Raw genomic sequence first — 19,060 nt, 5'->3', positions numbered from 1 at the left:
ATTTATTATTATTATTATTTTGTGTTTATTTATTATTATTATTATTATTATATGGTATGCATTTGAGGCAGAACTACTGTGCGTTTGAAGGATTAGTTCACTTTCTAATTAAAATTTCATGATAATTTACTCACCCCCATGTCATCCAAGATATTTATGTATTTCTTTCTTCAGTTGAAAAGAAATGAAGGTTTTTGAGGAAAACATTCCAGGATTTTTCTCCATATAGTGGACTTCAATGGTCTCCAAACAGTTGAAGGTAAAAATTACAGTTTCAGTGCAGCTTCAAAGAGCTTTAAACGATACCAGACGAGGAATAAGAGTCTTATCTAGCGAAACGATTGGTCATTTTCTAAAAATTTTTTAAATGTATGCGCTTTATATAAACAAATGATCGCCTTCAAGTGGTTCTGCCGAAACCGCACTTCTGTATTCTTCAAAAAGCTTACGCTGAATGTCCTACACCTTCCATATTCAACTTACAGAACGAACGTGGCGCCAGTTCCGTTTTTTCTGTAAGTAGAATAGGGAAGGCGTAGGACATACAGCGTAAGGCAGAACCACTTGAAGGCGATCATTTGTTTATATAAAGCGCATATATTTAAAAATTTTTAAGAAAATGACAGATCGTTTCTCTAGATAAGATCCTTATTCCTCATCTGGTATCGTTTAAAGCCCTTTGAAGCTGCACTGAAACTGTAATTTTTACCTTCAACCGTTTGGAGACCATTGAAGTCCACTATATGGAGAAAAATCCTCAAAGAAAGGTTTAGGAAACCTGTTTTAGTACAGTCATTATTTTTCAGTTCTGTTAGGTGATGCTAGTGGTGCAGAAATGACACATTTCCCTTTTAAAGGGATAGTTTACCCATAAATGAAAATTACCCCATGATTTACTCACCATCAAGCCATCCTAGGTGTATATGACCTTCTTCTTTAAAATCGGAATTATATTAAATAATTATATTAAATAATCCTGGCTCTCCCAAACTTTATAATGGCATTGAATAGAGAATTTTGAAGCCTAAAAAAGTGCAACCATCCATCATAAAAAATATGCATACAGCTCCGGGGGGTTAATAAAGTGATGCGATGCGTTTGTGTAAGAAAAATATCCATATTTAAAACTTAAAAACTAAAATAACTAGCTTCCGGCAGATGGCCGTACGCACGTCGACTTATGCCAAAAGAGTAACCCCTGATGCGATGTAGGAGTAGAGTAAGCTTTGACGCCTCCCGCTGTTCAAACAAATAGGGCTGGGCAACAAACTCAAGCTCCTCTTCTCTTATATCAAAATCCTCAGACATTTCATTTTAGACTTCTAATTCATGACTTGTGTTTTGTTTTGCTCTGTCCTCTGTGCTTCCGTGTTCGTCCCTACGTCATGCGCCAGGTCACTCTTTCGGCATAAGTTCTCGGAGTTCACTCTTTCGCCGTAAATCGATGCGTATGGCCGTCTGTTGAAAGCTAGTTATTTTAGTTTAGTTTTAAATGCATTGCTTTGCTTTAGAAGGCCTTTATTAACCCCCCGAGCCATGTGGATATCTTTTATGATGGATGGTTGCACTTTTTTGGGCTTCAAAATCTCATCCTCTATTTACTGCCATTATAAAGCTTGGGAGAGCCAGGACATTATTTAATATAACTCCGATCGTATTCATCTGAAAGAAGAAAGTCATATACACCTAGGATGGCATGAGGCTGAGTAAATCATGGGGTAATTTTCATTTTTGGGTGAACTAACCCTTTAAAGGCTGGTTTTGGACTGATTACATATGGAAATGACACAAAAAGCTGGGTATTGGCATTGTCTTTTCTGTTAGTGACATTCTGTTGTGTTCTGCAGTCTGTCTGCTTTTATCGTCTACCAGCTTACTAACAGAACCTTATCTCATGATTTCACAAAACATTGAGTTGGTCTATAGTTAAAGATGTGGCCTTGAAGTATTTAACCTTAAAATCAAACCCCACTTTCACGCTCCATTAGCTATAATCACTTTGCGCTTGAGCAAGGCACTTGGGACAGGGATAGTTCACCCAAAAACTATAATTGTGTAAATGTCTTGAAACTGTATGACTTCTTTTCAGTGGAACACAAAAGTAGTTAATTATCAACATGTCCAGGCTGCATTTTTTTTTTTTTAAATAACTGGTGCTATTATGCTCCAGAAATACAATACAAGTAACCCGTATGACTTGTGCACCATGTTTTCATTATTCAAAGTCTTTTGAATCAATACAATAGCTTTTTTTGTGAGGTACAGGCCCTAAATTAAGTTGTTGTTCACCGAAAAGGCTCACATTTTGCAGCTTATGTGCATTGTATTTTAAATTGCTTTGGAAAGAGACCATGTACGAAATGATCATTAACATGTTTGTTAACAGGCACCCACTAACTTACCAGCATTTACTTTATTAGGGCAGCGGTAGTACAGGGCATATTCAATGTAGCGGTCTGTGACATTGTGATAGTCTTACATTGTACCACCCATTGCTGGAAGGCCAGACGTGTTTCTCATGGCTGTACAGCGAGACATAATTGGCATTAGGCAGATCCCGTCTGAGGCATTAGATCTGTCTTCCTCTAATAGGGATGAAGGTCATTGGCAGCATAAATCTAGCACATGAAAAGAGATGAAAACGGGCACGGGATGACTGCTGATATCATTTCTGTTTCAGATACGTCTGTGTGATTGATGAGGTAGAAAGCAAACAATAAATCTCCTCTTAGGTGAAAAGAAGCAGCAAGGCAACTGTGTCCCTCCTTTAGATCACTCACAATCCATTTATGCTCTGAATGATCAGACATATTGGCATTCTACTCTATCACAGATAAAGAGAGGTGTGAATCAAAAGCAGACACTCTTGGCTTCATAATCTCTGTCGCATTCTGCATGTTCATTGGTTAATGGATTGATTGGTAATGATTATAGTCTGTAAGAGACACTGTACATTGACACCAAAGTCTACGCACAGCAGCATCACCCATGTTGGCTCACAAAACTCTGACCTATCCTGGATGAAGATCAGTTACATGATCACATGCGTTATGTAGAAGTGTGTTTTATTCTTAGTTAGTCTTTAGGCAAGAGGAAATTAGACTTAAAGTAATATATACACATACTACTGTTCACAGTTTCCACAAAAATATTGATCAACACAAGCATTTTCAACATTGAAAATAAGAAATGTTTCTTGAGTATCAAATCAGCATATTAGAATGATTTCTGAAGGATCATGTGACACTGGAGTAATGATGCTGAAAATTCAGCTTTGCCATCAGAGGAATATATCATATTTTAAAACAATTAAAATGGAAAACCAGTTGTTTTTAGTACTGTCAAATGATTAATCGCATTTAAAATAAATGTTTGTGTTTACATAATATATGTGTATACTATGTATGTTTGTGTATTTATATATACATAATAAATATACACAGTACACATATATTACGTAAACAAACTTTTATTTCGGATGTGATTAATCGCAGTTAATCGTTTGATAGCACTAGTTATTTAAAATTGTAATAATATTTCTGTTTTTACTGTATTTTTGAAATGTTTAAACTTTTTTTGTATATAAAATATAAATATATATTTCTGATATGCGTATTTACATAAAGTGAGGTGAATGCAAACCACATACCATATTAGAAGAATGTATACTAAATGAAAACAGCTTAATTGTGTCTTTAAGTTTCTTATTCGGGTATTTGAAGTCGAGTCCGGTGCCAAGAGAGAATTCTGAATTAACTGAAGCTTGATGATTTAATTGAAACATCATTTTACGGAGGAATTAGTCAGACAGTGATGTCCTTATTTGGACATGTAACTCTCAAGTGTTTATGTAAATTTCATGCACACATCTGTTTGTACATTTTAACATTTTGTTGCTAGAGGGAGAGTGTACAATTAAATCTGTTAGACTTTATCCATTTTTACTATTCCCCTAATTTAAATCTATTAATAAACACTGCCTCAGAGCAACACCACTGACAAGCCTTTTTTAACGTCATTCTGAACATTGCCCTTTTTAGTCACCATGCTGCTACAAGAACGTGTTTGTTAACACTGCCAGAAGCATCCGCTAAAAATGGAGTTTAATAACCCTCTACAAGCTAAAACGTCCGTACACTGTCGCAAAATTGGTTGCTCATCCACTTGGGGAATGCACTATTTTGTTTTCTTGAAATTAAGTGGCTGTTAGAAGGGTAAACCAGCAAATAACCTCTAATAACAGATATATTCACTTTGATTTGTACTTTACAATGTGGAAGAGAAATAACAGATATAACTGTGTTTGTGGTCCTGACTCTCATTAAACTTTTTACTAATTTATTTCCATTCCAAAAAAAACAAAACAACATTTTTTAGATACATTTTTGTTGTTCCCATTTTCAATATTAAGTAAGTCGGATGTATGTTTAACATGACAAGTGTATATGCACTCCAGTCTTATTTTTACCCTGGAAAGTGCACACTAATATTCAAGGTCACGCTTCACTGTGCAACTAAATTAGTGAAGGGTTTTTAAGAGCTTAATACAAAGTCTTGTGTCACATTACTGGTTATACAGTGTATATTCAGTGTACATGTGTCATATTTTAGCTCTCCAATTATTAATCCACTTCATTCTAGTTTATGGAATTAGAGATGTTTGTGATGGATGAATCAAGAAAACGATCTCTAATTGTGAATGCTTTGCTGTCAAACTCAAGGCAGTCTGTAGAGACAACGAAACTTCCTCTGATTAAAAATCAATAATCGCTCGACAGGGCATAGCACCTCACGTTGCCGTCTTCATTGTCTCACAGAGACCCCTGATGTATCTCTGACTTCGTCAAGGATCGATTCTCATTCCTGTGTTCTTGATCAGAGGCATTACGTACTGAAGGAGGCATTCTGTGTAGATGCTTTAGTCGTACGTGGCTGTGTTTGTGCCTTGTTTTGAGGGGGCGGAGGACGTCTTTGCTTTAATGATGTTCCATAGCCCCCGCCCCCGTGAGCGGGATGCCGCTAATTCGCACTGACGGTCTGTCATAGAGTCAGATGACTCAGAGGCACATCAGGCACATGTGCCTCCATTGTGCACCCCCCCACCCCCCGAAATCAGAATGCCGAGGGTTCCACCGCTACACTCTGTCACATACTTACTACATGCTCTGCCTGCTACAGGGACGGCAGCCAAGAGACAGGGAAAGAGGGATAAGAAGAGAGAGACAGAGAGAGAGCGAAAGAAAAAACAACAGCAGCTATGTAGGCAATCAGGCAAGCCAAAGAGAGATACATTGCTCAGGATAGATCTGCAGTGATAAATGATGTGATTTTCTGCTATGGACATTTTGTTTTTGACTGAAAGCGTATGATGGTCTTGCTTTGAATATCAGGAATGATTTTTTTTTTTTATGTAGAAAAACCTACTGGTATCTCTTTATTTATTTGTATTATTGTTGTTACGGCCAGATTTATATTTTAGGCTAAATAGGCTATGTCACACAAGCAAGATTGCTGTTGTTTCTGAGTATCATTACGGCTGTGTTGATATTGGCTGTGTTGACGTTCAGCCCAACAATTCAGTTGCGAGTGTGATCTTGCTTTTATACAACAGTTCAATAAACGAAAAATAATTTTGAGTAACTTAACGTTGTAGACAGAATATTATCAGTTACTTTGTATATTTTTGCTTTGCCCACAATAGTTACAGTAAAATTAATCATGCAACACAGTTATTGTGGCATTCCTGAATGAATCATTCACATCTGAAATCACATACTCGCATGAGTAGGTACTTATTTGAATAATACTTACTTTGCGAGTATGTTCTATATACTGTAGTTTGAATGTGTGTAGTATGAATGTAATCTGGATGTACTACATTCGCTATGTAGTGCTGGGCGGTTTGATCAAAAAGGTTTTTTTTAAGATTCTGGCGGTTTCATGGTATGTCACGTTTTTTTTTTTTTTTTTTTTACTGGACCTTTATTTTGGCATATTTTACTGTCAGGAGTACAGGGAATATATTATATAAACATTGTAAGGACGAATAAAAATGTATTAAAAATGTAATCAAATCAGTTCATAAAGCTAACAATTTAGTATAACAATAGTATATTTCTGTTATTTCAAGGTATACCAAACTTTTATTTTGACAGGGTCATGAAGACCTTTGACTTCCTGTGTATATGATATGACAAATGTCGATAGTTTTATCAAATTAAACGGTGAAATGTTCATAAAGTGACCCTAAGAGCAGCTCTGCAGATGAAGTTCAAGTGAGACAGCAGACACTGAAATCATTGCGAGCTTCAGTATGTGTAGTAGTAGACAAAAATGCGGCGCTCATTCATACAGACTTCAAATTTCAATACTAGTTATTTTTAGCTTTAATATTCACATACACTAGTCCGTATCGATATCTGATTCATTGTCCAGCCCTACTTTTGATTTATTCATCCAAAAATGGCCAAATTCTGTGACGCTCCGCTTTATACAGTAAGTTCTATTTGTGACTGGATTCCGTGATTTCATACCGCCCAGCACTATCGCTTTGTTGTCATTATCATGTGACCTACCAGCCTCAGTCGTGTCTCTTCACTGCCATTCACAAATTCTCTCCCGTGGCCTCATGGGATAGTAAAGTGTCCATTGTATGCACACTTCAGAATCTTGCCGGAAGTAGTACAGTGCCACTTCAAAGTTTGTGAACCCCTTGCAGAATCTGTGAAAATGTGAATAATTTTAACAAAATAAAAGAGATCATACAAAATGCATGTTATTTTTTATTTAGTACTGTCCTGAGTAAGATATTTTACATAAAAGATGTTTCCATATAATTCACAAGGCAAAAAATAGCTGAATTTATTAAAATGACCCCGTTCAAAAGTTTGTGAACCATTGATTCTTAATACTGTGAGTGGTTACCTGGATGATCTACGACTGTTTTTTGTTTTGTGATGGTTGTTCATGAGTCCCTTGTTTGCTCTGAGCAGTTAAACTGAGCTCTGTTCTTCAGAAAAATCCTCCTGGTACTGCAGATTCTTCAGATTTCCAGCATCTTTTGCATATTTGAACCCTTTCCAGCAGTGACTGAATGATTTTGAGATCCATCTTTTCACACTGAGGACAACTGAGGGACTCAAACATAATTATTAAAAAAGGTTCAAACATTCACTGATGCTCCAGAAGGAAACACGATGCATTAAGAGTCTGAGGGTGAAAACTTTTGAACAGGATGAAGATGTCCAAATTTTTCTTATTTTGTTCAAATATCAATTTTTTTTTCCATTTAGTACTGCCCTTTGGAAGCAACAGAAGATACTTACATGTTTCCCGGAGACAAATTAAGTACAATTTACCTTGATCTTCAAATTCAAAAAGTTTGCATTGTGTTTCATCCTGGAGCATCAGTGAATGTTTGAACCTTTTTTAATAGTTGTGTTTGAGTCCCTCAATTGTCCTCAGTGTGAAAAGATGGATCTCAAAATCATATAGTCACTGCTGGAAAGGGTTCAAATATGCAAAAAATGCTTAAAATCTGAAGAATCTGCAGGACCTGGAGGATTTTTCTGAAGAACGCTGGGCAATTTAACTGCTCAAAATAAACAAGGGACTCAAGAACAACCATCACAAAACAAAAAAACAGTCGTAGATCATCCAGGTAACCACACACAGTATTAGGAATCAATGGTTCACAAACTTTTGAATGGGGTCATTTTAATAAATTCAGCTATTTTTTTGTCTTGTGAATTATATGTAAACATCTTTTATGTAAAATATCTTACTCAGGACAGTACTAAATAAAAAATAGCATGCATTTTGTATGATCTCTCTTATTTTGTTAAAATTTTTCACATTTTCACAGATTCTGCAAAGGGGTTCACAAACTTTAAAGCGGCACTGTAGGTCATTCGGGTACTTTTTGCCTACTCTTTTATGAGTACTGTGAATTCGGAGATACTTCTTTTGTCACATACTGTTTTTCACCTGCTATGTAAGCAGGGAGGCATGCGGTTTCAGAATCAGTCATTTGATTCATTCTTGAACAAATCAGGGATTTTGAACAGTTGGTCAATGATGGATTCTTCACTTGTCGCCACCTACTGGCATAACAAAGAAATCTGCAGAAAGAAAAATAAAGAAATAATAAATAGGAAAAACAAAAAAAAACCCATCACTTATACACAAGCTGAGTGATACAAACAATGAAAAGTCTCTACACTAATGGAACGCTGCTTTTTCAGTCAAATTGGAAGACAACTGTGTGTAAATAATTATTAAATATATAATTATTTCATTTTGGGTATAAAAAGATGAGTGACGTGTGTGTGTGTGTGTGTATAAAATATCATTATTGTAAAATATAACTAATTTTGATTATTATTCTGAAACTCAATGTATGTGTTCTCTCTTACCTTCACTTTTATTAGTTGTTGATCCCAGCTGTACAGTAAATCTGAGCAGTGCTGCTTCAACCTCGCCAGAGTTCATGGGATTTGTGGTTGTTGTTGGATCCCTGTTCACAACACAAAAAAGACTGTGCAGGAGGGCTAAAATTAGCTATGGAATGAAATGTCTCAGAAAAAGGAAAATTGGACTCAATTACTGGAGAATTCCTTATTCAGTCATGTTTTGACCTCTCCTGTGCCAGGAAAATATGAACGTCGTTTAGTAGCAGAGAGAGGAAAAAGAGGAGAGCAGCAAAGAGAGAGTCAGAGAGAGAATGTGTTCATCAGGGGCTCTGAGGGTACGCTTGTTTCCAGTGGCACGAATCAACTCAAAATATTACGGTTTGATTAGACCACATGCTTGGCTGTTTATACGTTTGACTTCTCAGGATAGAATTAGATCTCACACATTTGATGGCTTGCCAGCCCAACAGTGTGCCAGTGTTTATCAGTGTTTATTTATTACTTTAGTGTTTATTAAGGATTCAGATGTAAGAGAAGAATTAGAAAAACAAACAGGCATTTCAAGTAGTTTGGACATGTTAAAGTCCAAAATAAATAAAGCTGTCACACGCACAATTACAGTTTTTACAGTAACTACTGCACAACTGCACAAAACTATAATCATCTGCAGTTCTTAATAAATTCTGTAGAGATTATTACAATTCTTAAAATACTTTGTGTAAAAAGTCAAGTTTTTTTTTTTATCTTGTACACCATTAATTTTAAAAGATTTTTTAAATGTTTTTTGAAAGAAGTCTCTTATGCTCACAAAGGCTGTTTTTATTTGATCAGAAAATACAGTAGAAACAAATATTGTGAAATTTTATGTTTTCTATTTTAATATATTTTAAAATGTAATTTATTCAAAATCAATCAAACTCAATTCAAAGTCATGTCGTTCCACACCCGTAAGACCATTGTTCATCTTCGGATCACAAATTAAGATATTTTTGATGAAATCCGTGAGCTTTCTGCCCTCCGATAGACTGCAATGTTATTACCACTTTCAAGGTCCAGAAAGGTAGTAAAGACATCGTTAAAATAGTCCATGTGACTACAGTGGTTCAACCTTGATGTTATGAAGTGACGAGAATACTTTTTGTGCACAAAAAACAAACAAAAATAACGACTTTATTCAACAATTTTTTCTCTTTCATGTCAGTCTCCTACGCTGTTGACGCAGTAAACAGTGCAGAGCTTCCGGGTTCTACGTCAGAACAACGACTCATTATTGGCCGACGCTGTTCACGTGAGCACCACGACGGATGCATGTGATGATGACGCAGGAGTTGGCCAATACTGAGTATTATAAACGTAAAATGTGAACATACTTTCATATTAGACAGCTGATATCAAATGTATCAAATATGTTTAAAGAATGGTAACATTTTTCACATTTCACATGAGCTTGATCAACTAAACTGTATAGGTATACACAATGAAGATTTCATTTAAGCCGTATTTAATAAAATACTTCACTAAAAAAAGAAAAGTCAACATGTAAACAAAAGTAGAAATAACTGCAAACATTATCAATCTTGATTTTGCAGTCCTTTCAGTATCTTGCGCGACTGTCTAATGCAGGGGTGGGGAACGTTGATCCTGGAGGACCATTGTCCTGCAGAGTTTAGCTCCAACCCTGAAAAAAACACTCACCTGCCTGTAACTTTAGTAATCCTGAAGACCTTGATTAGCTTCAGGTGTGTTTAATTAGGGTTGGAGCTAAACTCTGCAGGACAATTGCCCTCCAGGATCAACGTTCCCCACCCCTGGTCTAATGCAAGAGATCATACTTCGTGGGATATTTTCCCACAAATTTTGGCAGGCAAAAGGCTTTGCATTTCTGGACTAGTGTGACATGTTGGTGCTGTTCTGGTATAATCAGTCTATACTGGATGTTGGATTGTTCATCTGTTCTGAAATCTTCTCTGACTTAGATGAGCAGCTCACGTAGTGTCTTGCCTCTTTGGTACGTGACCTGCGCAACAGCACGTCATCCAGTGGCCCTTCGCTCTTGCCACAGCTGGCATTTTAAGCATTATGGAATGCACTGAAAATGACTAATTGTGGGCTTTCTTGCACTGACCTACAACTTATCTGGCATTGTTTTTTTTGAGCTCTATGGTTAAAGTACATGTAATTTGTTCTTTCATGTTATTGTCCCATTGTAAATTCGAGCTGTATTGTAAATGACCTAAAGGAATAAAATAGTTCAACCAAAACTGAAAATTCTCACCTGCTCTCACTCGTTCCAAGCCTGAATGACTTTCTTTCTTCTATGGAGCTCAAAAAGAGATGTTAGGCAGACTGCTGTCTTTTTCCATAGCATATTTTTCCATACAATGAAAGTAAATGGTGACTGAGGCTGCCATTCTGCCTAACGTCTCATTTGTAGCTCCATCGAAGAAAACAACATCATTTCATTTTCAAAAGTGGTTTTCCATTTATATGTGTTTATAATGTGCTATAAGTATGTTTATTTTCTGTTAAAGAGCAGAATATGCATGGTACTACCTAAGGTGAATATCAAACAGCATTTCTGTGTCCTTGAAGGGCACTGCGGGAAGGGGACGTTACTGGAAAGGTTGTTTCAAATGAAAGTGAGCAACCAAATATCGAAGCCATTAGGGAACAGTACATGTGATGGAGGAAGTCATTTTACCATTTATGATCATGTGATCCTGAGTGATGTATTCTCCGGATTAATTTTTAATACTGAGGTAATTTATTACCTCAACTTACCTGTGATTTGAACCAATTCTGTACACATTTGCACATTTTATGTTTGTTTGTACCATATGGAAATAGTACAATTAAAGGTGCATAAAATATATATTTGACACAAAACTTTTGTTTACTACAACAGTCTTAACAGTACGACTATATGAATTTTACTCTTATATTGAAGATAATATTAATATACACTAACATACACTACCAATAGTTTGGGGTCAGTAAGATTTATATATATAAGATTTTTATGATATCAAAATTTTCCATATCATTGAAATTTCATAATTATCATCAATTTCAATATAATTAAAAAAATTAATACTAGCCTAAAAAACTCTCAAGCTTACTGAAGACAAATAAACTGATAAAGAAAGAGCAAAGAAAACAAACTACAATAGAACAAAGACGGACGAAATAGACCTACATGAAAAAACTACAAGCACTAGAAAATGAATAAAGTAATCAAAGGTATAAAAAACAATGCATAGTCTTTACTGTGTAAATTAAATATACATTTATTCTTATTAAAGTTACAAAAGCAAGCAGTGAGAGATTTTCTCTCTTTTTTGTTGTTTGATTAGCAATGACAGCAGGTACATTTGGATGCTGTACCTTTAAGACCGACTGCACCGATCCATTAACTAGAGCCTTGTCTTTCTCAATTGTACCTTCACTTTAGACATAAATGGCTCTGTTTACTTGCAAAAACGAGGTCACTTTGGCACATAGGTATGTGTATTTAACCGTTCAAGCCCAATTAGGCGTCAAAAAGCACTCAGTTCAGTCCTCACGCGCTCTATGAGCAGCATGTCGCGCGTCTCTCAGACGGCGCTGAGAAACAGTCTCTCAGAAAGCGCTTGCAAATGCTGAAATGAGTTGTCTTTCGCTGCTAATTGCACTTAAACAGTTTAAAATCACTTGTTTTTAAACCGCAATGCTTAAAAACTCATGCAAATTTTAAATTTTCGTGACCGAGCAGCATAGCAACCTCACGCGACAGAGACGATCGTCCAAAATCCAGTTGACAAATTTCTACCGGCTAATCGTGTCAACCAGTATATCGCCCACCCCTGCTTATTGTGCTTAATACACTTTAGCATCGAGCACGTCTCTAATTCTCGATCGCCTTCTGAGAGAGGCAGGTTTAATGCGCGCACTTTGGCAGTGTGCCAGTCAGCACGAGTGCTGCACCGAGTTCCTTTTCAGGATATATTCCGCTTATAACTCTTTTAACATCAAGCACGTCCCGCTCTTTATATTCTCAGTCATGCATTTCATCACTCTGAAGTGTCAATAGTGCAATATATTTGTACTACGATATATACGATATAGCAAAATCTCTAACGATAGACATTTTATTTCGTGGTAACGATATATATCGTCGCACAGCCCTAGTAAGGAAGGGCACATTGAATTGATCAAAAGTGATAGTAAAGACAGTTATAATATTACAAATGTTTTCTATTTCAAATAAATGCTATTCTTTTGAACTTTAAATTCATCAAAGAATCCTGAAAAAAATATTAACTGTTTTTAACATTGATAAGAATAAGAAATGTTTATTGAGCAGCAAATCAGCATATTAGAATGATTTCTGAAGGATCATGTGATACTTAAGCCTGGAGTAATGATGCTGAAGTTTTTTTTTTTTTTGCCAAAACTTTGCCATCACAGGATTAAAATACATTTTAATATTTCACAATATTACTGTTTTTACTGTATTTTTGATCATAAATGCAGTCTTGATGAGCATAAAAGACTTCTTTCAAAAACAACTGAACTGAACTGTAGTGTATGTAATTGTACCACAAATGAGACAATAATCCCTGTACCCTTCAGAGTGCTCACTTCAAGTGCTCTGCCCTTTGGAGTGAGTAGGGCACTTTTTTTAATGAATTCACCTTTAATCTCATTAGCTTGTTGTTATTGTTGATGTTGAGCAATGGTAAAGTACTGTATGTTCTTTACAGGTGAAGGTTGTCTGGCTTCATGTGCCAGACAGGACAATCTTCTGTGTCACTTGACACTGCTCTTCTTTGACACTGTAAATACTGACTCTGTAATGACACTGAGGAAACTCTTACTTTAATTTGCTTCTATGCTGCCAGGTGAAGGACATAGAGTAAAATGTGATAACTGACAATATAAATGGTAAAAGTCAGTAATCAAAAACTTTTGTTGTTTCCTTTCTGTTGCAGTGTTGTGAGTCTTGCCTATGAGAGACTTTTCCGTCAGCCTTTGGACTCCTACGGAGGGGAATGGCCATGACTGCCAGTCACCAGACGGCAAGTGGACGGGACGGACCCGTCGACACAGGTGTCACTGAAGCCACTGCTGGACATCAGATTGACACTGGACATCAGACACTGCAGCCTCTCCGACGAGCAGTAAGACAGGAAGTCCATCATCAAGCCAGGTGTCAAACTGTTTAAGACCCGCCCCAATAAATGCCTTAAAGACACAGTACACTACATCTCTATGTAGAGGAACCTGCAGCAGGAGACTTCTTAAAAAAAAGCTTGACATGTTTTCATTTTTCTCTTTATGAGTGAATCAGTGTCTTGCAAGAACAGATGTGAATATTTTCTTATAATAGAGAAATATTTGTTTGGGTGTAATATTGCCACTTGTTTTTTTGTGGTAGGCCTGGTGAAAGCTGTTAAATATAAGTGAAGGGAAAGTCTACTGTCTGTCTGTGGCAGCCTCTTCCATCTAGTTTTATCTCTTTTCATTTCCTAAACCAAAAGACTGCCAGCTGAAATGGAGAAATTCAGCGGCAGTGCTCAATGATGTCAGTCTGGACGGGTCACACATTTACAGTATGAATGCAGGGTCAAATCACATTCCCCTCAGCACCAGACTCATTGCTTTTGCTCAAATCTTCAATGATCAAGAATAGTGTGTTTTTAGATTAGTGTGGCTGTGTCTGTGCTATCAAAAACCTAAATGTTTTTAAAGGGATAGTTCGCCCAAGATTGCTGCAAATTCTGTTGTGATTTACTCACCCTCATCATGTTATTCCAAACCTGTATGACTTTCCATTTACTGCAAAATAACTTAGTGTTTTTTATCCATACAATGCAAGTCAATAGCTATGTTTACATGTACCCAAATAATCTATTTGCAAAATCTGATTTCACCAAGTACAACATGTTCCTGGATCAAAATCTTTGTTGTTCCTGGAACAACATTCCATTCAACCAATCAGATTTGAGGGATACGTTTACAGTTTATGTCAAGTTTAGGCTTACAACCAGGGTGAGGTGCTTCTGCATCATTGTTATCCACCTGTCATTCCCTCTGATTTTAGGGATGAATTATTGGTAGAGTTAGGTTTAGAGGTAGGGACATGGTTATGATTAAATTTTCGGACAGGAGTGTTGTTCCAGGATCAACAAAATATGTTGACCCAAGAATTTGTCTAACTCAGCAAAATCAGGACATGCGATCTATTTATAGTCAGATTTATGTCTCAGTCGGACTAAAACACTTTCATGTAAACATCGCAGTTGATTTAGATTGAAAAGGATGGTGTAGACCTGAAATAACCTGGTCAACAGCAAAAAAATATGCATGTAAACGCTTGAATCCAACTGTTTTCTCAATCGAATTCATAAATACCTTATGTTTACGTTTTACATTTTACAAACGTGCGTATGTCTTACGAACTGGTCAGTGGAGGAGACTGTATATTTACCAAACATTTGCTAAAAAAGATCTTGTGACATACATGTCAGTTTTCTTCTTAGCTGTCATCAAGGCAAAAACAACCTTTATACTCACGCAACTCCAGTGATGTTATTTTGCCACTTAAACGAATATATGAATCGGATTGCAATGTTTAAGGTTCACATAAACAAAACATTCAGAATCTAAAAATGGTTTGGACTCATTTCGAATGACGAAAATTAGTGCATGTAAACATACCTAATGTGGTCCAATCTTGTTTTGGACCCCACTAAGTTTCATTGTATGAACAGAAACATTCTTTAAAATATCTTTTTTTGTGTTTTACAGAAGAAAGAAAGTCATACAGGTTTGGAACGACATGAGGGTGAGTAAATCGTTTTTGGGTGAACTGTCCCTTTCACACCCGGAGGAGTAAAACAGTAATCAGTAATAGTCATCTGAATAATAGACCTATATGTTTGGTGGCCTTCATGGTCTCCAAGGTGCAGATAAATGATGAAGGTTGAATTGTGGGTGCCATCAGGTTTGGTGGACAGCTGGTTATTCATTTGAGTTGGTGCATTACTGGACTGATGCCCAGCGCTCAGATGGTGAGCCGAGTCTGCTTCTCTCTGTCTGCATCCACTTTAAATATCAGTGGTGAACCATTGCAGAGTTTGGTTAATAAATATCACCGACCAGTTTATCGCAATAGGAATAACAGTGTCTGCTGTTGTGGACTGGGAATTTTGGTATTGCAGCTCAATTCGCCTCTTTGCAATACCCACTATAAATAGTGCCCTCAAACAGAAGACTGCAAATTACAGTGCCACACACCGACAGCAAGACAATAAAGCCACATATAAACAGATCTGCAAGTCATATTCCAGGTTAGCTAACACTCTGTTGGGAGACACGGCAACAGAAAGAGACGATACTCTCTCTGCCCCACAATCCTCCCTGTCTCTGTCTCTCTTTTCATCTCCCACTCCTTTTTCGTTCTTTGTTTTTTTGCTTTCCTTCCCTGCCTATCTGACATGCAACCAAGCATGCAGACTTATGCACACAGTTGTCTTCTCTTTCTCTGTCCCTCTCTGTCTTTGTCTGTCTGTCTTTCCTGTTGGAACTACTCTGAATAGGCGACGTGTCAGAATTCTAGGATAAACGTGGTCTGATCGTATAGAATTGAAACACAAACCATTTCTAGAATGAACCAGCTGCTTCGTTGTCATGGAAATACATTCAAGTAATCTGTATGCAAAGTTCTATGGAAGTGTACTATCTATTTTTTTAAACCTAGCCTTGAATATTATATAACCAAAGTCGAACCCTGAAAATCTATGTTTTATGTTCGGACCTCTTTTTATTTCTTGAAGAGATTTAGACCTAGTAAAAATAGATGCACATGAAACACGACGTATGTACATAAGCAGATGTCTATTTTATTGTGTCCTCAAGGTCACACGTCATTTTAGGCAGATCTACTTTTTGACTGTTAGCCTTCTCGAGTCCCAGGCCCTGTTTTTTCTCGTTCTCTTAATCCTTAATGGTTTTGTGCACCTCGTGGAAGCCGATCCTGCCGGTTGCAGACTCTCTCTCCTCAGCTCTCTCTCTTTTTTTTAGCGTGTGTGTTAGTTAGTTGACTGGACTCTCTAGCAAAGAACCACTTGCTGAGTGCGTTTCATAAACTGAAGCCGAGATCATCAGGTGGAGCAGCGCCATGAAGCAACTAAACATGGAGCGTTGCGTCACGTCACATGTTGTAGATCTGCATGTGACTTTAATGTGTAAATATGTGTTAGTGCTATTATGATGTCACCACGACATGTGCTCGATGCAGTGGATCGGAATGGTTTACACTTGAGAACAAAAGAATTCCTTAACATCCACGATGCGATGCGCATGGCTCTTTCTTTACACACACTGAGTCAACAGCCAAGAATTACCAGCCAACCGTGAGGAGACTTTGTTACCATGGAGATGCTCTGCCAGTGCTGACTGGTCAGCTGGCTTTGGAGGAAAAGGAAGCTTTGCCCTGTGAAAAAGAAGGAGAATTACCTGCTAAACGAGATAGACCAGATCAACACATCCTCTCATTGAGTTGATCGATTATTTTGTTCATATTCAACTCGCTGCGATTAAACGATTAAACTGATTTACACAGGAATGTGTAAGGCAATGGAGAGATATCTAAAAGCTCACTTATTTAATCCACACATGAATTTTGTTTGACTGTTAGGGTTGCACTGACAATAAAATAGTTAGTTTCATGTCATGGCTGATGGACAATAAATGGATGAGATTAAAATTCGATGCTATTTTGTTTAAAATAAAACTAAAATAAATAAAAAATAAAATTTGTAGGTGGTGTTTAGGCTTTACAACATTACAATGTAAACAGATTTGCTCAAGATGGCATTGAACGGTATTATTAAACGAATTATTTATTAAATCGGCATAGATTATCTAAACGTAAAGGCAGAAATGAGCATGCATAAAATTCAGTTTCGATCAACATATCCACAATATATATAAATGAAAAAAAATCTGTAATATTGACTATCACTATTTGATTCCCAACTACTATGTGAGAGATACTGAGTCAAAATGAAGAGACTTTTCAGAAAATATAGCAATCATAGAAAGAGAACCTTAGCACACCAATGTGATATTTGATGTAATGTATGAACAATAAAAATTCTGTTGTGGCTTTCATTACAGCATGAAATATATTGTACTTTGTGTACAAGTGAGTGTCTGCTCATTGTCAATGTATTTCAGTGAGCTTAGATAAATTCTTCAGAATCATGATTAAGCATTTTTTCACTTTTGTAAAGTGTCGTAATGGACAGAGTTACCAGTGTAACGCTTGGCTGCTCACACAGTAACGAAACCGCAAGAGAACACTGCTGACTGGAAAAGATCTCTTTCAATTACCAGATCAGCTTACGTCTAGTGTCCATCATACAGCACTGTATACGGCTACAGGTTACTATAACCAAACACAGGCAATCGCACGCCAGAAATATGAATCTAATATCAGATCATTTTGGTAATCACAGGTGGACCTCTGTGTATTTCCGCTTTTGATGAGAGGTGTGTTGGTGTGTGTTGGGTCAGCTTTTGTGCCTCCTAACAAGCATGCTGAGGGAGAAGCGCTCGGTGAGTCTGTGTTCTTTCGATGAACAATCCGGACGGCAGGAAAGTGTATAGAATCACCCCCCTCAAAGAAGTAAATAAATAACCAGATGTTCCTCTATTCATGTGAGTTTTGGATGGGCTTGCCCTTTCTTTCTGCATGATGCTTTGGTTTTAAAAACTTGCATCCTGATTGACGATGTATTTGTGTTATTTATTTATTCCTTTTTTTTTCTTTCTTTTCTTTTTTTTTCTTCTTTTTTTTTGTATATTGGAGACCCTGTATCATTTCTTTATTTCTTTTCCTTTTTGGGGGGGTTAATTCATCAATCTTATGGATTTTTCTACATGCATATCATTTTGTAGGCAGCAATATGAGATGTGATGGAAATGAAATTATGTGCAATGTTGAAAATTAAAAAAGCAAAACATAATATATTAAATAAAAACAACGAAGGCCATTTTTATCTCTCTTCTGTGTGTGCATTTTTGAATTAATCTTCATTATATTAGACTCAAATCTCTATTTGTGTGTGTATGTGACAGTCGATGTAGCGAGAGTCTTACAAGACCCTCGCCATGTGTTCGTGCCGTCTCCGACTGAGGCCTGTGACCGAGGACAAAGAGTTTTGCCATTAAAGGACATTTTCTGATGCAAGGGCTCATAGACTTGTTTTTGACACCTGATCCTCCAGTCATTCATGTACGGCAGCGTTTAAATATTTAACATGGAAGCTGCATGGAGTAATTACTAGACTCTTGGATTTGCTCCAGACGCAGTAGCTGAACTCCCACCGAAGACAATGTGCCTGAGTTCACACCCTGCAAACAAAATAGCACTGTGCCGCGCTCCATCTAGGGGTCACACGCATACGCTCAAATGCGCCGATGTAAACACAATAACACTTGAATGTTGATGTGGTCCTTCCCCTTTTACGCACATTCACTTGTCCACACCAGTGCACCAAAATAAACGAGGTGTTAATTAGTCCCAGTCTTATCTCCTGCCATTGTTTGACTTCAGGGAAAAGTCACCAGTGGCTAGAGGACGGGAGTCAACAGGTACTAGG

The 19,060-nt window shown here is 37.0% G+C and overlaps 1 protein-coding gene across 4 annotated transcripts in view; it reads left to right on the top strand.

The window, feature by feature from the left end:
- The window catches only part of kcna4 (potassium voltage-gated channel, shaker-related subfamily, member 4), a 40,228-nt gene extending 21,771 nt beyond the window's left edge, over nucleotides 1-18,457 (top strand). For 2 of the 4 annotated variants that reach the window (XM_051900692.1, XM_051900693.1), the window contains one exon: nucleotides 13,382-18,457. The gene's annotated coding sequence lies outside the window, so the exon portion shown is untranslated. Of the gene's footprint in view, nucleotides 1-9,612; nucleotides 11,022-13,381 lie in introns of those variants that run through there. The other 2 variants (XM_051900694.1, XM_051900695.1) reach the window with 2 other exon arrangements.
- The last annotated feature ends 603 nt before the right edge of the window (nucleotides 18,458-19,060 follow it).

The sequence above is a fragment of the Ctenopharyngodon idella genome, chromosome 7 (genome assembly GCF_019924925.1).
Source record: "Ctenopharyngodon idella isolate HZGC_01 chromosome 7, HZGC01, whole genome shotgun sequence".
Taxonomy (NCBI): domain Eukaryota; kingdom Metazoa; phylum Chordata; class Actinopteri; order Cypriniformes; family Xenocyprididae; genus Ctenopharyngodon; species Ctenopharyngodon idella.
The sequence above is the reverse complement of the archived record's forward strand: the minus strand, read 5'-3'. Positions and strand labels throughout refer to the sequence as shown.